This window comes from Etheostoma spectabile, chromosome 16, assembly GCF_008692095.1.
Source record: "Etheostoma spectabile isolate EspeVRDwgs_2016 chromosome 16, UIUC_Espe_1.0, whole genome shotgun sequence".
Classification (NCBI taxonomy): Eukaryota; Metazoa; Chordata; class Actinopteri; order Perciformes; family Percidae; genus Etheostoma; species Etheostoma spectabile.
In genome coordinates, this window is record NC_045748.1 from 15,701,765 (window position 1) to 15,710,425 (window position 8,661).

Below are 8,661 nucleotides of genomic sequence, written 5' to 3' on the forward strand. Positions count from 1 at the left end.
CCTCTCTCTCTCTCTCACTCTCTCTCTCTCTCTCTTTCTCTCTTTCTCTTTCTCAATCTCAATAAACCAATATCACAGAGTTAGACCTGGGAACAGTTGAGTGCAGCAGCTGACACGAGGAACCTGATCCCTGGGCTTTCCAGCAGCACAGCTTGTGCACTGCAGACATTCCTGGCACACAGAGATGTGTCCTTTTTCAATACTTACCCACCTTGTCCTTTCCTTCTCATTCTTTCATTCCTATTTTTTGAAATCTTTTCTCATTCTCCTTTTCTGACTCCTTTTCCAATTGTGCTGGGAATAGTTGCAGTCAGTGACCTCCTTGTACATGTGGCATAACAGGCACATTAATCTAGATATAATTAAGTTTCCTTCTCTGTTTTGGACAGCCGACAGCCAGACAGACAGTGTTTGGGATTGGCATATGCAACGGCCTCACCATCTGTATGTCCTGCACCAGAATTAGCAAGCCCCTGCACAAATACTGGTCTATCAGAGGGACAGTGCAATACGTGCACAAGGTAAAACATATCTAAAATCTACATGAAAAGAGAAAATTGATGCTTTCCAGCTGTCCAATAGTCATTGCTGTGGTGACTCACAGTAAATGTTTCAGTTATACTGTAACAGGCTTACAATGAAGCTTCAGTAAAATACTTTAGATAAAGATCATAGTGCCTAGTTATTTTCAGCAGTCATCTTCATATAACAAAAGGGATGCACTTATTTCCTTTTGTGCATCTCTACTTCAATCTCAATATGATGCTTACTGCTGGTGACACAGCTGGATGAGTTGTCACTACTGGTGTTCAACACAGTTTGAATACATCACATTAATGAACCATTAGTGATCAAATCCGTCAGAACATTGTTGAATCTGTGACTGATGTTTGAAAAGCGTCTTACAAACAGTACAGATAAATCGTACCTTATCTCATTGTTCAATAAATTGAAGACACATACTGACCTCCTCAGCTTATGGTCTTTGTTCATGTGTGTTGCAAGTAAATTAAACACATGCAAAATATTAAACAGACCACCATAAAATGTCAACTACCATATACTGCTATGCTTGAGAATGCAGTGTTTCTTCTGTAAATTTAGATACAGTTTAGCTCCAGTTATACCGGCTTAAAATATAAATTACATAACGTAAAGGGTCAGGCAACCTCTCTGAGACTGGAACAGTTAGTCAAACCATTTGTCTTCAGCATCTTCACATTCCTATTACATGCCTAAAGTGAGTGGAGATGTCTAGAACAATGGGGACAAAATCACCAGTATATAACAATACCTCAGAGGAAAAAACATACTTTAAACTCATAGAGCAGACTCACCTTTCAATAAACAGCCTTGTTGAACTCCTCAGCGCTGATGTGTGGGGATGCGCCAATACTGTATCCAATCCAATGACAGGTAATCAATCAACACCAACAGAGATCCGGGACTGAGACGAGCTGAAGTTATACTCCAGCTCAGCCGCTGCTGCCCCCCTCCTGAACCAACTCAGTGTGTGCAGAGTGGATTGAGTTAGATGAGGGCTCAGACGAGCTGTTATAAACTTTTCCCCTGACTGCTCACACCATCTGCATGCTGAGAAAGTCTCCGCTGTGAACAGGATGGCTGTCGCGGTCAGCTCAGTCACACATGGGGCTGCATTACAGCGGGAGTCCGTCCAGACACATGCACTTACTCACTCACACACGCACAAACACACTCTCTTTCCCTTAACGCTGCAGCCTATGCAGTCCTAACTCCTCCAGTCATCCTGGCTGGTGAGACACTCACACAGTCTGAAAAGGCTGTGCATGTATGTGTTGGTTACAGAGAGGAGGAGGGAGTAGATAGAGAGAGAAAGTGTGTGTGTCTGCGTGAGTGTGTGTGTGTGTGTGTGTGTGTGTGTGTGTGTGTGTGTGTGTGTGTGTGTGTGTGAGAGAGAACATGTTTTAGGAAGTCTGAAGATGAGTGCTGACTGAGCAGTGCTCCAGCAGTGCAGCTCACTTTCTCTTTTCAAAAACACTGTAAGGAACTGGCACTTTTTAAAGTCTCACAATGTGTTTCACTCTTCTCAAAATATCAGCAACCAAGAAATGACCAAACCTTATATTTAAAAATGTGGAATACAAACCATGAGTTCCCCATTCATCATCTGTGAGTAATTCAGCATACAAACACAAAAAAACTGCCCCAGTTTTTAAGCTTCTTTAAGATGACATATACAAACGATTGCTTGCGTGCAGCTCGACAAACATTTATTCAGTGACACTATCCTCACTTTGGTGCAAGCCCAGCTGTATACACAACAGTGGAAAGTGCATGTTGTTTACCTGGGAGTGGTCTAAAATATCTTCCTATTCCACAGTCCCACAGTGGTTCATTCTGAAGAAGAGCATTTTTCATTTTGTATGTAATCTACAGAAAAAACAGTGATGACTGTGTACAATAAATGGAGATAATATTATAGGTGTAGCCTTTATACAGCATTCATGGATGTGAGACCTTTGCAGTTTCAGCACATACAGTAACTGTCTGCTTTTATGGAATTCTGACATTCCTGAGCTCAATCATGCAGTAATTAAGCTCCGTATTGACTCTCCACCTCATTACAAGACATAGATTATTGATTCATGAGATTGGGCAAAATTAAATGAAAAGATGTTACTCTCTTACAGATACCAGCGTATGGTGTCATGCAAGCTAAACAAATAAAAATGAAGTGATTATATTTAATTATACACAACCATGTTTACTGGAGAACAGTTAATGCATAAACTGTATCCAAATTAAAAGGTTGGAAGAAACTTCAATGCAGATGATCAAGAATGGAGGAAGAAGGTTTTCTATGCTGTTTTAAAAAAGAGGTAAAGACAAAAACAAAGCAAAAAAGGTGTATTCACCACCAATAGAAGATTGTTTGTCCATCTATAAAATACTGAAATGGGCAACATGCAGGCTACAATGTATATTATCACCACAAGACAGATGCACATGGGTATCTCAGCCACGTGTCAGCTACATCCCATGGTCCTGGAAATTGTTGTCATTACTAACAAGGGAGGGACATTCCAATCTATATGGGAGGTGGCTGATGTGTCAACAATAATGACTTCCTCAAAATCAAATCAGGATGAGAATTAGTTCATTCTCACATACAGTACAGTAAATGACAAGTGGGTGCAAATGTGATTTTGGTAGTGTGTGTATTGTGATATGATTTAACAAGCGTGATCCTGGTTGGGCTATTGAGGTGTTAGAGGTTCAAGTGTTGGGTCAGGCTGAACATTATCTATTGATCTGTTTGATCAATAGGCAGACTCTAAGCAGTGAGGCCAGTGTGAGGTCAACATTACATTTGCACCTTCTATTATCATCTATGAAATTATTTATCAAAGAGGCAGCAGCACGAATCTGTCAAGAGCTTCAAAACTGACACTTTTCAGCAAGATAACCTTGTTCCACTTTGTCTCAGATATTCAACTAGGTCTCTAGTGCAGGGCTGCCTCAAACATGTAATCCGGATCTCACATCTTGCCTTGAAGGCATGTTTGCATCTGCAGCGATAGCATTTGTAAAACGTTTTTTGTTACAGCAAAATTTTATAGCCATAGTCCTGGCAATAACTCAGGTCAATGTGCATGTCTTCTTCAGCCACCATTATTAGACCATGCACACCAAATGTAACTTACAAGGTAACACTGGTTATTTGCAATGTAGCTATTCATTTGTTGCTGCTATTTATTTGTTTCTTAAGCAGAGCTAAAATTGATCCATTTTGGACGGTGACTTTGGTACAACTGTTGTGACCCATATTTGCTCATGCTCTCATGCTTGTGCACAGTAACCATTAGGATAGTTGGTAGAATACTCTTTGCTCCAGACTTGTCTTTGTTACTATTGTTATCCTCTATAAAACGTTTTTATGAAATTGATTGGCATGCCATTACAAAAGTAAATCCTATTTTTATTTTTAGCTGTGGAAAGATATTTATATTCAACAGTCAACCGTGTGAACACAGTAAAATCCATTCCCCCCAATAAAATCTAATCTCCATAAAGAAAGATGAGTTTTCTAGGTGTTATGAAAAGCCTCATTAGATTAAACAAAGATTAAATGAGATGTTAAGAACAGTAGGCTCTGAGCCATCTGTCCACAGCCTTCCATCAGCATGTTTAATTACATTTGCTGGACGTGGAATGCCGAACATGAAACACTGTGACCTTGTGACGTAAGAAGTGGCCATCTCTAAACAAACTGGAGCTGCATGAGATACTCTGGGGGGACCTTATCCGATAGGAGATAACTCAGAAGATCAGAATGGATGAATCTTCACAGAGCAAGCCTCTGGGAATTAAAATGTTCTCAATGGGTCTGCTGTTCTCATGGCCTTGCAGTCAGAGGTTTTGGACAGTTGGTGACTTCCTGGAAGATAATGAAAATCTCTGCAGGCCTGAAGCAGACAGAAAAGAAGCCTTTCCCAGTGGACTGGTAAGACTTTGGAACTAATTTACTTTGATTACATGAGGCACTCACTTTTGTCCCTCACTGCTGTAAATTCTTTATGCAGCCTAGTTCTAGTGTGTGGCGTGGCATTAATAGTTGTGTTGTGAATGCACAATTAACAATGTATCACATACTTCTATGTGAAAGGGGACGTTCGTAGTGTTGAATCAACACTGTTTCATCGATAATGCTGATGAGAGTGGTGGGAGTGAAGCAAAACAATAATTATGGGCCCTAAAACCAAAACAATTAGCTGAAACAACCTATAAAGTTCAGGATGGACACTGCAGAGACAAGTGATAAGCGTTAAAAACCCATTGTACACTACCCGCCCAGTACCACAAACAGCATTTAGACAAAATAAGCAACTAGTTGGTGACTGTTGGTGGCACATTTGCCAGCTAAAGAGAATTATTTCCCACAGGAGTTGGTGGAGAGCAAACCAGAGCTAACAGAAGAGTGAATACTTGACTCCCAATCATCAGGTGGACACAAACAGAACTTCAAATGAGTGTAAAGTTTGCTCCATATCTGCTGGATGTTTCAATAAGTCCCTGTTTTACTAACAAGTTCCGCATGTAAACCTAAATTAGGTGATAATATGTCAAATTTGTTTGTTTCTAACTCCCCCGGGTGGCCAAAATTTGTTATCACAGGTTCATTATCCAAATTGTTTTGGTCATGACACCATCACCAGCACAACTCAAAGTAGTGAATGAAAATCTAATGTTGGAGGCACCCTGGTCTCACATTGCCAGACCTTCCTCCACAGCACTGCGCAGGAAGTTCTGGCTGGTCCACACAGGTTATGTTCAAAGGTTGTTTTTATAGTAAACAGAAAATTCCGATTGGTTAAATAGTCTAGCTAGCCGTCTTGATTTACCCTGCAGAGATCTGAGGAGCAGGTAACCGTAGTCCTCATAAATCCAGCGGAATTTAAACAACACAGAAAAAGAGGAAGGTAAAGGACTTTTGAAAATGGACAATCAAAAACAGTGAAATCCGGTGGAATTTCCGGCAGAAAAAGAACAATCCCAGATGTGGATATGGACCAGAGGCACCCTAGTGGTCTAGCTTTAATGTGTTGTGGGTACCTTTGTTGCATATCACCCTATCTCTCTCTCTTCCCTCATTTTCTGTCAGCTCTCTACTGGTGACTCTCTAATCTCTAAATTTAAATTATACATAAAGTATATACATACAGAAATGTATCTTGTAAAAGCACGTAAAAGAAGTGAGAAGCCATCAACATCTCCTCCCATGAGTAAGATTGTTAATGGTAAGATTCTGTGAGAGAAAGTACAGTACAATTCTATAAAGAACCATAGATCATTTATTGACATACTATTTATTGAACGGTTTACTGCATTTTATTGTTTTAACTGTCTGCAAGTTAGGCAATCTCTGCATTGTGTGTATGATTGTTTGTGACTTATACTTTCCTATCTGCTGCACAACAAATTGCCTAACTGGGGGACAAATAAAGTAACTTGACACCCCATTGCTTTACACACGTCACTGCTTGTTTCATTCTCCTCCTGACCTCATTGGGGACCAACAAATGTAGTGGGTAGCAGCTTCTCCTCTTTACTTGTTGACAGTGGTTCTGAAACGTCAATGAAAACACACATAACTTTCCTCCTTCATCTTGTCTGCATTCAAATCCTGTTCAGCAAACAACTCTTAGTCTATCTAACCTCTAAATATGTCAACCCAAAGGTCCATGAATGAACTACAAACACATATCGGGATGGTATTGGTTATTTATTTTCAGTCCTCATTTGTTTTGTTGTGTTCTTATTTATAGTCTATTATTTCCTACTGCAATAGTCAAGAGATTAATAAAGTTGAGCTTTTCTTCAGAAGTTTCCTCCAGCCCAAAACTCTTATCTCCTTTTTTCTCGATGCAACATTGCTCTCTGGTGGTTACTTTAAAAACTTCTGGATTGGGAATTGAACCATCCTCCTTTACTGTTTTTCTTTATCTTTAAAGTTCAGTGCACATATTGACACTCAAAGCTTAATTTTTTTTTTTTTAAGGATATAATTTGAATTATGGTGGATGTCAAAATTACAGTAGCCTTTACTTAACATTGGTTCAATTCTTTAAAATTCTTATCAGACTTATGACAAATAGACAGACATACCCCTAAATAAAAATGAGAAAAGTAAAATTTCCTGTTGCCGCATTTGTCAGAGCTTCAAGACAAGCTGAATTGCTAATAAATGCATATTATCTACTGTATGTGGTACAATACCATCAAGGAGCCACCAGAGGTCTGTGTGTCACAGCACAAAGGGCACTCAAGAATGATTTTCACAACAAAAACCTCTTCTGGACTAAAACACTGTGTTACATGTTCAAAAGGCTAATTTGCTTTATTATCATATGATGTATATATCATGTATGTATAATTTATAAGTTTGCAAGTGCTTAAAAACATTCATAAAAGTTTGAAAAATGTGCTACAGTACATACAATACAAATATAGGCCACAAATTGTATAAGGAAGAAAACAAAAACGAAAAGTTAAATATTTATACATTTAAATCAGTTTTAAATCAGGTCCCCAGCTACATCATAAATGCTGACTTTGCCTCACACTATCTTCAATAAAACTGCCTGGAATATGCAGACGTCTTAGTCATCCCATGAGCATTTGCTCATGATATACTGAACAAATGCAACAATGCTCTGCAAGTGTCAAGTTTGCAATTTAATCCAAATTTAAAAATGATCATATTTTATCTAAATTTACTGCATTGGATCATTCAAAAAAGCATCCTGTCATAATAGATTTGATCTCATAAGAATCAGAAGTCATAATTTGACTCACGTGCATATGATAATATTGTACACTCAGTCTCAGTCTCAAACAGATTGTAATGGGCTCAGTATTTGTTCTGGTTGTATTTTGTACACAGTGCAAAAAGGAGGACATAGTGACGAAAAGAAAAGTATTTGTACTATTTCTGATGCAGAGAGTGAAGCAGATGGACAAGGAGACAAAGATGAAGTCACAGACACAATCCTCCAACCAATCAATGATCAAAATGTAACCAACATTTAACAGGAAACACTTGAAGTAGTAGGATTACATTAAGAAACTAACCAATTTACCATTTATTTTTTGACTGGCCACATACACTCTCTCCGTGAAGGCAATATGTAATAATAAACTTGTTGGGAAATGTTCCCCAGTCCTCACGTCACATTGACAAGAAATGAGGCAACCCTCCAGAGTGTCAGAAATCTATCAGGTCGCTGAGGTCAAGGCTCTTAACTGCAAGATGTTCCTGAGAACTGTTAAAAAAAAGGAGGGACTCTTGGATTAAAGCAGCTAAAGATTTAATTAATCAGAATGTGTCCAATTTTGACATGACAGCGTGTGAGTTAAAGTGCATCTTGTTACATTTCATAAGCCTCAGTTGAGATATCTGCTATCAGTGTAATCAATCTCATCCTTCAATTTCCTTTTGCACAGTGTTTACGTGTTGTCTCCATTGAGCCTTGTCATTCTGCAGCTACAATAAACAACCTGTTGAGGCAGGGCCAAACTGTAAATACCAGAACATCTATTTGCAGTAAATCAGGGTTATTTACTACTCCGTTCACGCACCTTTGTTTCTGCAGAGGCGGCAGTGACGTGTTCAGGGAGTCAGATAAAGGGTATTTCTCACCAACGCTTTCCTGTTTTTTTCCAGGCTCCTTTGTTTGGTTCGAGGCCTCGGCCTGTCTGTTCTCAAGGGAATGAGAGGAACATTCAAGCCCAGAGCACTTACGAACACTCCTGCCCTCATACACAGACTGCTCCCATACCTGTGTGTGTGTGTGTGTGTGTGTGTGTGTGTGTGTGTGTGTGTGTGTGTGTGTGTGTGTGTGTGTGCTTGTGCGTGCGCGTGCGCGCGCGTGTGTGTCACCTTGTCCATGGATTGATATAAAACAATGCTCTGGTTTTGATTCATGATCATTGTAATTGAACATCAGAATGAGAAGAAAGAAATTACTTACATGTATTCAAAGTTTGATGCTTTTACTAAAGGGCTAATTTAAAAATATAGTGTGGATCACAGTTAAAGAATAACACGTTGTTACTCATATTTATTGAATTAATAAATACGTGTAAAGCAACCTAGGGTCTTTTTGTGAGTGTACCCGA

The 8,661-nt window shown here is 39.2% G+C and overlaps 1 protein-coding gene across 2 annotated transcripts in view; it reads right to left on the reverse strand.

The window, feature by feature from the left end:
• arhgap24 (Rho GTPase activating protein 24) overlaps nt 1-1,790 on the reverse strand; it is a 70,691-nt gene extending 68,901 nt beyond the window's left edge. For both annotated transcript variants that reach the window (XM_032538870.1, XM_032538868.1), the window contains exon 1: nt 1,338-1,790. The gene's annotated coding sequence lies outside the window, so the exon portion shown is untranslated. The remainder of the gene's footprint in view (nt 1-1,337) is intronic.
• Nucleotides 1,791-8,661: the final 6,871 nt, after the last annotated feature.